Below are 13,082 nucleotides of genomic sequence, written 5' to 3' on the forward strand. Positions count from 1 at the left end.
AATGTCTACATATGAATTTATTTTTATCTTCCTCAGTACTCTGCATGTTAAAATTGAGAATTCTTGCTTATCTTTTGTTCTAGAAAATCCTTAATGTATATCTTTTTGAATATTCCTTCTCCAGCATCCTCTTCTATTCTTCTGACATTCTCATCAAACATATGTTGGTACCTCTTCATCTAATATCCATCTCTGCTTAGCACTTTAAGAATTATTACTCCTTTTTCATGCTGCATACTACCTGAATTCTTTCATACTATTGTCCAGTATATAACTGTTTTTGACTGTGTTCATTCTAGAGTTTATCTTTTCCATGAACTGTTTTCTTCACCATTATTTTTTTCTAAAAGTTATACCTGATAATTTCATATATTCAGATAACTTTTCTTTTTGCTTCATATATGTTTTTCCACTTTAAGGGTATTTTTATTTTGAAGATTTTATTTATTTATTTGACAGAGAGAGAGAGCATGCACAAGCAGGGGGAACAGCAGGCAGAGGCAGAGGGAGAGGGAGAAGCAGGCTCCCCACGAGCTGGAAGCCCGATGCGGGACTCGATCCCAGGACCCTGGAATCATGACCTGAGCTGAAGGCAGACACTTAACCAACTGAACCATCCAGGCGCCCCTTTTTTGAAGATCTTATTACCTATTTTAAAGTCTTTTTCAGACTGTTCTAAAATATTAAGTTATCTGCATTGAATTTTATGAATCATTGACTTAGTGCTTGCCTATCTTAGTATTTGTTTCCTTCATATGTTTTAGATCCTCACCCCTCTCCAAGCTTGAGATTTTTGTTTTGGTGGTTTTCTCTGACTGAAATGATTTCTTTTTTATTTTTCTTTTCTTCTTCTTCTTCTTCTTCTTCTTCTTCTTCTTCTTCTTCTTCTTTCTTCTTCTTCCTTCTTCTTTCTTCTTCATTCTTTTTTCTTCTTCATTCTTCTTCTTCTTCTTCTTCTTTTAATCTGGGTTTCTCTAGGACCTCCAAAAGTTTTTAGTCCAGGACTACATTTTTCATTACTTGCTAAGGCTTCTCTCCCAGAGCAACATCAGGGAAATTCTGAATACTTCTAAGGTACTGGTAATGAGGTTCTATCTAATCTTTTTTATGCTGTAGGCAGGGAGCTTCTCATTACCTATTATGCAGACAGAAATCAACGGCAGGCTTTTCTCCTCTCCTTTATCCTTCCTGTCCCTAGTTTTAAGCAGTGAGCATATTGCCCTCAGATAACCTCTGTCTGCTGGCCCTAGGCTTCGGCAACCCCCAAGTTTATTCACCTTACATGCTTTGCGCTTTCATTGGTTTCAGCTTCGCACTGTCTTGTATTAGAGATCCTCTTATACAACTTTTTATATTTTTCACTTATTTGTATTTAATTTGGTATGTGTTTAAATCAAACTGTGGGCCTTAAAATGTAAGCTTATTACATCGCCTCGACTGGATGTTGAAGGATAGGAATTTCCCCAAGTGGGAGGTTCTTTTCCCTGAGGTCCAACCTCACTGGACAATTCCTGGTATGCCACATATTGGCTTCTGAAATCTTAGCCCCTTCTTGGCCTGGCGTAGCATGAAACATCTGCTACTACTAGGGACCTCTGACTTCTGTCCCTTTCCAATTTACCTCACAGGTTCTCTATACTGTCCCTTCTTGTTAGCCTCAAAGGCACTCCCTGTATCCTTTGGTTCTTTCATTATAGTCCTTGATGGTCGATTAAAGAAGCCATTCTTAGCACCTAAAAGAAGTGTGCTTCTGGAGGACAGATTAATATTCACACCCTCCCAGCAGGTGAAAGGCAATAATTACATCCCATATTACATCCCATCTAATTCACAGAAGAAAATGAAGAAGAACAAAGCAGTTGAGTATCGAGCCTTCCTAAGTAATGAAACTAATGAAGTGCCACACTTTTCTAAGAACTTTCTTTCCTCTGCTAGCACACTTTTCTCTTTAGGTGCCTGACTTGTCATTGAATCTCAGCTCAGATGTCATGTCCTCAGGGAAGGGGTTAATTCAATTACTGTACTTTTCAATGCTGGGAAATTATCTTGATCCTTAGTATATTTTTGCACTGTCCCTTCTCATAGACTGGAAACTCCATGACAGTGAAGGCATGCCTGCCTCATTGTTTTGTATAATTCCAAACATCTGAAAACGTGTCCAGCACTAAGCATGGGTTCATTAAATATTTGGCCAATGAATGAATGGGCTCGGCTTGTCCGTGATTCAGAGCTGGTCGCTCTGATGACAGCTCACAGAGAGCACTGTGTGAAATCATCAGATGTGAAGGTCAGTGGAGATTACCCATCTGACACCTCTACTTTATAGAGGAAGGAGCTGAGGCCTAACATGTAATGTGGTCATCCAACCGGTGGCCGGACAGGAAATGAAGTTGACTTTCTTTTAGCCATGCTTCATCCACAGATTTTGAGAGTAGAGTCGGAGCCCCTGCTGCATGGCTAGTGCCAAATACGAAAGCACTGAACAGATTCTAGACCTGCCTCTCTTGCTTATAAACATGTAAATTTGCATAGTCACTAAGTCTTTCTGGGACTCAGTTTCCCTATTAGCAATGATATGTGCATCTTATTTTATAGGGTTACTGTATAAATTAAGCAGGATAATTTTAAATAATTTTAATTTTAAATAATAAATAAAAAATAAATAAAATAATAATTTTAAAGAATTATTTGGCAATCTATGTGAAGATCCTGTTTGGCCGTCACAGAAAGAAAAATCATAAAAGGAAGTCACTGCCCTTGTGCTAACTGCACTTACTATAAAGACAGAGACTGATGTCCAAGAGCTGGGGCAAGAGACACTGACCTAAAGAAAGAGTTAGGAGGCTAAAAGAAAGTATGAAGAGAGGCTGGTAATACAAACTTACCATCATCACAGAAAGAGTTGGAGAGTGGGCCTCTTCCTGTTTCTCTGTGAAAATATTTTTGTAACTATCAGAATCATGACACAGCTGTCAGCAGAATGAAATCAGTAATGCAAAAGTTAAAATATATGTCAAAGATCTGTCTGAGATGCTGTAAAATCACCACATTTTCATCAAAAAGGAAAAAAAAAAAAAAACCCTAAGGAGTTCTGAGTGCTTTGGTTTAAGTTATCTAATATTCATTGGTAACAGTCCATGTTTCGCTGAGTCATGTTGGTGTCCTGGGGCTGTCTGGGGATCTGAGTTTGATGGGGGGTCTGGAAGGAAATAAGATGGATCAGTGGATCCTGAGCAGGCCAAGCACCACGATCTTCTGTGGCATGGATTCATGACGAGGTGGTGTCAAAATGGAGAAATAACTGCTGGAAAATGTTGATTGACCACTCGGAAGTCAATGGAAACCTTTTTAGAGAGCAGCATCATATTAAAGGAAGGGGCAAAATTTAGATTGGAGGATATTTGTAAGTGTGCAAACTAAAGAAAAAAGTATAGACTGTTTTCAAGAATATGAGTGCTGAATTTTCTTGAGGTGGGCAGGGTGGAGAGGACACTTTTGGGTCTGTATGTGTTACTGGGAAGATTTGACTATGTTGGTAGGCAAAATATAGCAAGAGCTAGGGAAAAAAAAAGGCTCAAGAACAAAAAGAATTCTTTAAGGAGGAGAATCCTAAAGAAGATTAAGGCAAAAACTGAGTGGGGATGGTTGAAGGTATCAGGAACCCAGGTGTCAGTATTTATTGACATTCTTTATGGGAACCTGGTTCTGGACACGGGTTTAGCTTACATACAGGTCTAATTGACACCAAAACCAATGTCCTTCCTCAATGTCTGCACCCATTTCTTTCCTATTAAGAAACATAATTTGGTTGGAGAATACCCATTTGGCTAGAGGGGGAATGATGAGGAAGATAAATTAGTTGGACTGGATAACAGTGTATCTCAGAGATTTAGCTTTTAAAGAATAGAGAAAGACCTTTGTGGTCATTGTCCATAGCACTGGAGAAGGGGTTCATTTTTGGGTTCTGAAAACCCTGGAGGATTATCTTATGGAGTCTTTTATAGAAAGGAAAAGGACTAGTCAGATGTTGGAGGAGAAATCATGAATTGCAGTATCATGTAAGCTAAGGGAGGTGCCTAGAAATCATGGAGGGATGGTATCAAATCTGCATGAAACTATTTGAAAATAGAGAATATAAGATCTAACTTGACAAAACAAACAATCTGGATGTCGAGTTGAGGCAGGAAGGAATTGTTGGTGTTGGAGCTGTGAGAGTAAATGATGGCAATGATGATCAGAAATAATCTTTGAGAACAGACAGCATCAATTACTATGGTCAGAAATTAAGGTAACTATCTAACTCTAGTTGTGGTAAAAGTTTTCTTTGGTGCCTTTTGATGTCTCTTAAAAGGGGAAGGGTTGGGCCCTTCCTCACCTGGTCCTTGCTTGAAATCCAGTAGGGGAGCCACATTTTTATAACCTTGGTGTCCAAATAGGGCTTAGATGTTTGGCCTGTTCTTTGATGTCAAATCTCTAGTAGAGCTTTGTATCCATCACAGGGACCTGAAGAACATTTTCAAAGATCTTGTTCTTCTGTGGAATGGAAGGAGAGGCCACCTTAAACCCCTATGTATTCTCTGTGTTCAGAGGTCTTTTCAAATTTGACCTGTTGGCAGACTTGAATAAATGGGCTGAAAATTGAAAATTAAATTTTTTTGGCTAAGCTTAAAAATGATTTTTCTTCATCCATTTTGTAAAACTAATGGTTATAAAGTGACTAAACTTAAGAAAGTTTCAGAAAACATACACGAACAGCCATATTCCTATTACCCAAACACTATAACTTAAAATTATCAACGGTTCCTTGTCCTCCTTGAAAATACATGTGTATATTTTCTTATAGCAACAATTAGCTTTCATGTAGTACTAGGTCTTTTTAACTTGTTTGAAACACGTTATGCTGTACCTTAGTTTCCAAAATTACTTTAATATATATACTATCCCATTGCTTAGATGTGCCATGATTTATTTACCATTGCTTCTATTGTTGAGGAAAAGACAGAATCCAGATTTTTTTCTTTATAAACAACACACTACAGTTAATAATTTTGGACCTATAAATTTTCCTTCTTGTAGACTCTTTGTGGGATCAAAGTATGTGTTGTTAATTCCATTTCATAGAAAAAGAGCAGATACTAGTCTTTTTAAAAAAAGTTTATTATACGAATATTATAAACACAAGAATGATAATAAGAAAAATATACCTATAATACCACCATCCAAATAAATCAGCTCCCTTCATTTTTCAGTGTTTCTAGAAGTCTGTCATTTGTTTATACATCATTTTTATATACTTAACATTATATTTTGCCATACTGAAACAAAATCTTTAGAGCTCTTTTTAAAGGCAGCATGATATTTCATAAAGTTGAAATAACCATGATCTAATTAGCCTTCCCTTTCACCTGGTTAGGTAGTGTTGCTAATTTTCCCCTCTTTAAATTCAATCTGCAATGTTTATCACTGTTGCTAACAATCTTTTTCTATTTAGATACTGTTGCTTGGATAAATCTTGAAAATGGGATTACTGGGCTAAAGGTTATGAACATTTTTTTTTACCCTCTGCATCTTGAAAGTATACACCAATGTCTGCTGCACCAGGGTATACATCTGCATTTGTCCCCACCCCTTTTCATAGCACATGTAGGCAACTTCATAAAGTGGAAAGTATTTTAATTGAAGTTAAAACTCAGCATTGACTTTTGCTAGTAGAATTGCCGTAGTCAAGGTCCTTAATTTCTTTGAACATTATCTCTGTAAAATGGAGATAATATCTACCTTATAGGGTTAAATATAGAGTATGGAACACAACCTTATTACAGGGCACTCAAAATGGTCACTATTTATTTAACCCATCTGGTAGGTTAAAAAAAATTCTCATTGATTTAATTACATTTTCTTGACAAGGGTATGAGTTTAACCACATTTATTTGACGGATTTAACCATACTTTAGTAGGATCTAAGTTGGACTTTTTAAGATTTCTGAAATCAGATTATATTTTATAGACAAGGTAAATATTTAATGTAGTAGGCATTCTTTTGTTCTCCTTGAAGAGTGGTTATGAATTCTCTGTTACATCTTCCAGTGTTTTAAAATGACGTGAGTGTATATTTTTTGCTTATGTGAATAACGTGATTATTATCTCTTTTGTTCATTTATTTAGTGATGTTCTGATAATTTTCTTAATAATTTCAACTCCTAAAAGTACAAAATTTTTAGCCATTTCTCCTATTTCTTGCTGTTATTCTTTTTCTAAAAAATGTTCTCTTGTGCTTAGGAATGGGGTGAGGACAGCAAGAAGTACAGAATTGCATATGGTTCAATTCTCTAGTCTCATCTCCTCTTTGCAATTTCTTTTGTCATTCTTCCTCAGATCATGGGTAGGTTGTTACTCAATTTCCTGTTATTTTTTTCTTAACTTTTTTCACAGCTCTTCATACTGTGTTGTAATTGGCCTTTTTAGATCTTCACCCACTCCACTAGACTGAGATATTCAAGGGCAAGGAGAGTATGTTACTTATTTAGAAGAGAATAACATTTAATAGATGCTAGATGAGCAAATATATTTAACTCCAGCCCACTGGACGTAGTTTAAGGTGGAACTCTAAAGACTCCTCTCCATACCCTCACACAAAAATTTGCTGATCCGTTTTTCTAATGACAGGCAAATAAGAGGTATATTTTTCGTTGGTCTGTAATAGCATTCCAGCTATCTGCTTCCCTGACACCAAGTACACCCCATCATTGCTTATTTACTATCTGTAGCTCTTTGTTTCATTGTCAAGATTGCCCATTTGTCAGCTGAATGAGCAGATAAAGAAACAAGAAGGGTGTTTTCCTAATAGGGCAATAATACAAGATGTAATTGATCTGTGTTTCCGGTTTTGAAAACCTCATTAGCTTCATTATTATTATTTTGTGCTTTGAAATAGTCCTTCATTTTAGTGCCTTTTTTGTAGAGAATATTCCTTAGTTTTTTCCCCATATTTTATTTGCCCAATAACTTCAGATTTATTTTGTTCACTTCCCAAAAAGCTTCTGTTGGGATTTTGATGAAATTTTATTAAATGTGTAAATTAATAACTTCAAGGGAAATTGAATCTTTACCAACATTAGTCTGTTCAGCTGAGTTGGTCTCTTCATTTTAGATTTACCTCTCTCAAAGTTGTTTATATTTTTTGCATAGGTTATAGCAGATCTCGTGGTATTTTTCCTTGTGCATAAATTTTTGAATATATGTTTGCATGTATGTTATCAATAAAATATATGCAATAATTTGTTAATATCAGAAAAGTTATATCTCGGAGAGAATTTCCTACACAAAACTATTTTACTTGTACTTAAGAAACCAGCACTAATTTCTTTTACTTTGTTAATTTTGGTTATTTTTGAAAATTGTACATTTCATGGAGTTTTTCTATTTTTTTATCATAAGGAAAAAACACATTGCTATAAAATATCCTAGAGCATATTTTAAATTTTATATATGTGTTTCAAACTTATTTTTATGTTTTCAATTTTTCTGAGCACTTTTGTCTGTTTTAGATTTTTTCCAATTTTTTTTAAGAGGTAAGATTTAGAATTATTTATATAACCTTATATTTATTGTTGATTTTCATTCCTCTGTTGATTCCTCTCACATCATAAGTTGAATGCTTTGTTTATTCATTCTTGATTGATATGTTTAAATGCTTTTATCATGTCAGAAGTCTGCTTTGGCCAAATTTCATAATTTCTAGTGTTTTTAATTATTGATCCTTAAATAGGCTGGGTTTCTTTCTCAAATCACTGATTAGATTTTCAATTTGGGAATTTCTGGTAATATAAAATATAGCCTCTATTTCTGTGTTCAGAGACTGTAGCCTGAAAAGAAAAATTGCTTTAATTTTTTTTTTCATTTTGGGTTTATATTTATTTCTTTTATATAATCGTGGGCTGTCAAAGAGCAGTTGCTTTCTTTGGTGCCATGTGTAAGGGAGTATGTGCACATTTATTTTTTTATGCTTTGCCAAGCTGCAAGTTAGATAAAAAGTGCTACAAAATTCCCACTACAATGATATTTGTCTATTTTCTTCTTTTTCTTGTATTTCAAAGTTGTGGATTTTTGGCTTTTTTTACTTGTCTGCTCAGTATAATGGTTTAATCATGTCTTCAGTAAGACTAATTTCATCATCATACATTGTTCATCTGAATCTCTCCTAATGCTTTTTACCATAAAGTCTACTTAAAAAAAATATTTTCCTTTTATTTGAGCTGTATGTTTTAATTTTTGCCTAACCTGTTTTTAAATGTAACTCTTGACTTGGTCTAGTAGTAGATTAAAACAGATGATTTAGTGTTACAGCTTCTACTTTTGATTTAGTATCTGTTTCCTAAATTTTGCGACTTCAAAATTGTTACATCTTGTTAAAATATAATTGGAAAGATCCTGTGCCCACATTTTAGATACCCACTTTAAGTTCTATTAAGAGTTGTCTTGACATATCTCATAAGTATTCTACAATCACGTTTGTGCTAGGAAGTTCCGAAAGCTGATCTGTCCATCGATAGGTCATGGGAGTCTTCCTTGGGGGCTGTAGATTAATCATCAACTTTAAGTGTTTGGTGTTATTGAGGGTAATTAAAATTTGGCATTCCCAACTAAAATTAACTTGTCATCAGACTTAGAGAAGCAAATTCAAACCTGTTGTTCACAAGTGTTCATGTCTCTGCATTCTGATCCCTGTTCCCTATCTTTGGGCCTATTTCCTCTGACAAAGCGAGGCTGGGTTATTAAGTGGGTTACAGAACCTCACATCTTTTTAAAGGAGTCTAGATCGGAGGAAATGTAAAAGTTGCTGATTTATATCGATTTGCCACTTCAAAAATATTTCTTTCAAAGAAGTAAGGGAATAGGGATCTTTTTAGCTTCCGCGCATTTCTTCTGCTTTCTAATTTTGATCAGCATTGATGTCAGTTACTTTGACTCATCAGTAACAGCCTTTCCCTCTCATTAGTGTTTCTTTATTACTTTAGGGACACTTCAACATTTTGTCCATCAATGCATCAGGTCTCTTGAATGGTGATTTCTCTGATTTCATTCTCTTTGATTTAGAATTTTTTTTCTTCTGGTATATTCCCCCCACCCTCTAACCCCTACACACTCCCCAGATAAATTGCACCCTGCCTGGGAATGAAATTTTTATAATAGTCTTTTCCCTTGAGGATTCTGTAATGTTGCTTTAATGTCATTTGTAATCAGGAGCTGAATTTCATGAGTTGCAGCCTACTATGAAAATACAGTTGGGAAGGGAAACTCGTTCTATCATGTATTAGATATGTAAAATTTATCTTAGATTTTCTAGATGAGGAAATGACTTCTCTACCTTATAACGTGAGGATCAATTTAGATAGGCCAATACTCTTTTATAAACTTTAAAAATGAATATAAGCATCCTAGGGTCCCAGATTGATAGGTAAATAGATAAAGGATAGTACAATGTAGACTTATGGAAAAAAATCAGAACAAATTAATAGGGGAATTGAGGAAGAATGATGAAGTTCACTGAGACAAGAGGATAAGGGAATAGGATCCTGAAGGATGATATCCTGGGGTGGGTTGGTGCTACATGGAAGGGCATTCTAGGTGAATGGAATAGTATGTGCAAAAACTCAGCACTGTGGAAGGCCAGGAGATGTGATGCCCAACATGGAAGATTGACTGTGACGGGTAGATTAGAGTGGTTCTGCCAAGATGCCTTCTACCATCGATTGTTTCACTCATGGCCCCATGTAGGGTAGCAATGCTAGGGTATTCTTTGGATGATGATGGAAACTGATTAGACCAAGAATGGGCCCCTGACTCAAAGGTGGCTAATCCATAGGCCAACCAGAAATGCTAAGGTAGCCTAATTAAAAAGGTTTTTACCTAAAATTGACCAGTCAGACAGGCTTCTTCACTAATTCAGGGAGGGGTGTGATAAAATGTAGCAAAGGAGCCTATGCAGGTCATTAGGAGAGCAGTAGAGGCTGGCTGTTGTCCTGACCTGCTCCAAATCCTGAGGACTCTTCCCAATTCCAGGCCATGTATTAACTTACAGTATGCTCTCTTTTATGAGGCAGCCTGCGCAGATCTCTTCCAGAGAGACAAAAGTGGCTTAATCAGCCTGTCAGGCCACTGATGAAAGAAATGCGGAAGATAAGTTAATCTGAAAACTTATTTCTGAGGTAAAGTCGATAGGAGTGACTGACTTATCAACTATGAAAGAGGAATTCCCTAAAGAAGTGGACAAGGGTGCTTTCCTTCTTACCAATCATTATTTTTATTAATATATTTTACAAGACTGCAGTTGAAATAATATTAAATACAAATTTTTTTATACAGAAAGTGTAATAAAGTTAAAATAGTTCCTTGTAGTTCATAGCATTATTGCAATGCTTACAAAATTTTTGCATAGAGTGTGCAAGGATCGATGTTACTTAAAACAAAACAAAAGTTCTTCCTCTTACATCACACCCAAACCCAGAGAAAAATAAAACAAACCCAAAAATAACCCAAAGGCTGAACTCAATTGTTTTATGGGAATGGGGTTCCTTTTTCAAAATCTCCAAGCAGATGGGACTTCTATGCCCTCATCTTTTCTGTTAAAAGCACCAGAATCTGGCTTCTCCAGGAGTATATCTAGCCAGCATGATTATGGATGCCTCTACCTTTTAAAACATGCCCTCCTTAAGAGATGTGTTTCTCCTTCTTTGTGTCCTCAAAAGGGAGAAACTTGAGTGAAGATGTGGCTAATACATAAAAACTCCATCCCCCTACTCACCAAAACGCTGGATACAAATTAGGTTAATTTTGTGTCCACCGCAAATTCAGGTGTGCCAACTCTTCTCTTTACTTTGCTTACATTTTCCCTTCTTACCAATGAATCCGATTTCTGGCTCTGGTGATGTTCATTCCACGAGACTCATTAAGGGTATCCAATTCTGATTTGCCACTGGAACACATACACCAGTAAAAGAAAATTCCTGAATGACTTACCCTAAAATAGGGTTTTGACATTTTTGAGCTCATGCCTTTACTCAGATTTTATGTGGTGGTTGAACCACAGGAGCATTAGAGGACCATGGCTGGCACTGGGGCTGTTGTCTGTTGGGAACAGTGAGAAGCACTGTCTCCAACCACCCAGTGGATCACCAATGTACTGTTGAGCCAGCAAGAAAAGCAGGATGAATCCCAGTCTCTTTGCTGCTGTGGTCTCTCAGCTCTGGGTGGGGGCAGAATGACACTAGGACCTTAACATGGGCACCCTGGTTTATAATCTGTTCAGATGGTCCCTGGCTGAGTTAATTCTTCAAAATGATTTTAGGTCTTTTAACTCTTACATATCAAACCCTAGTCCTTTTGCTCAGAAGATCAAAGTGCTCCAAAGCCACCAAGTTGTATGAAACTTCAGATGTACTCATCTTCTCATTTAGTAGCTGGAATGCCACCAACCTCACTGCTTAATCTAGGACACCAGTTAAAACATACAGGTTCAAGGTCAAAGGGAGCCACTGTTCAGACAAGAATGGGCAAATGGGTCCCATTTCCTGTTCGGATTAACTGATAGTGATGGCCTGAGTGCTTGGGCAAGAAGAATTCCTGCCAAAAATGGAGAGGGTTATGGCGCATTAGTGATGATTGACAAGGTATGGGGTATGGTTCTCAAGCCATTAGTAGAGCCAAAGTGGCCAGTTTGGGTATTGAATGCATAATGCTAACTGAGTTCTGGCTAGTCCTATCTTCTTAAAGGGAAATAGAGACCACAATAGAGACTGAGCTTCCTTCTACTTGATTCTTCCCCTAAGTTTTGCTAACAAGTAAAGGTCATGAAGTATGATAACCAAGACCTCACTTAAAATAAGATATTTGTTTTTTGAATTGAGGAATAAGAGAAGGAGATGTATGTGTGCAGAAATGCTGACTTGCTTGGCCCATGCTTATAGATCACTGAGGATTATAATTTTCTCTTCAATGTAAGGCTAATAACCCAGGCAGCTTTCATTTTGTAAGGACAAGAAGTCTGACTTAATAAGAATCACACACAGAACAACATTTTTGTTGTTGTTGTTTTGTTTCACATGCTATTGTTCAGACAGGTCACTTATATTTTCACTGCAGGTATCTCTACTTTTGTAGTAGATGCTGTCATGGATGAGAGACTATCAAAAGAAGGGAAATAAAAGTTTTACAGCCTTATCCATCCAAAAAGTTTAGTTTCAAAGCTGGTAGGAGACACTTCTCAATAGCTGGAAAAATAGTTTGACATGTTGGTGACTTCATATCACAGTAGGTTAGAGTTAGACCCACATTCTACTCTGCCGTTGTCTAGCCAGTGGCTTTGGGCAAGTTTCCTAATCTCTTAAAACCTCAGTTTCCACATCCATAAATTGGAACTACAATGGAATTTAACTCAAAGGATTGTGTTGAGGGTGAAATAAGTGAATGCATATAAAACACTTAGCACAATGCCTAGCAAATAGTGTTCAACAAATATCAGTTAATAAAAATTATTACTGGAGAATAGAATCCAACTTTTGTCATATTAAAGTAGGCTTCAGGTCCAAGAAAACTGCTTTGATCTTATGTAAAGTTTTGTAGGTGGGATGCTTGGGGACAAGATTGAGAACTTTGCTCAGATTCTCAAAAGAACCTAGAACCTCCAAATTTAGAATCTCCTGAATTGGATGAATATGGGGATTAATATACCAACATCTTCCTCGTCAACAAATACCACCCTCCTGCCTTAGGACACTCCTTTGCTACCCTGCTCCTATGTAACCTAAGTGCTCAGCTAGGAATTTCTCACATCAGATGAAGTCTGAGCTAACTCTGATTTCACCAACATAACCCAAATGTAGGAGGAGACTGTGAAGACATTGACAACAGAGAGACTACTAGCCTACCTAGTACGTGGAGTAAATTTTAGGTAAAACAGATGTTTCTGTCTTCATGCTTGCTGTATTTATCTGACCTCAGCTAGCACTCTGTGATGAAACCAAAACCCCTCATTTGCTACTGAGGGTGTCTACATGCCTAATGGAGAATTTGGGGGTGCTCTG

This window comes from Enhydra lutris, unplaced genomic scaffold (assembly GCF_002288905.1).
Source record: "Enhydra lutris kenyoni isolate GAN:26980312 unplaced genomic scaffold, ASM228890v2 scaffoldscaffold5, whole genome shotgun sequence".
NCBI lineage: Eukaryota > Metazoa > Chordata > Mammalia > Carnivora > Mustelidae > Enhydra > Enhydra lutris.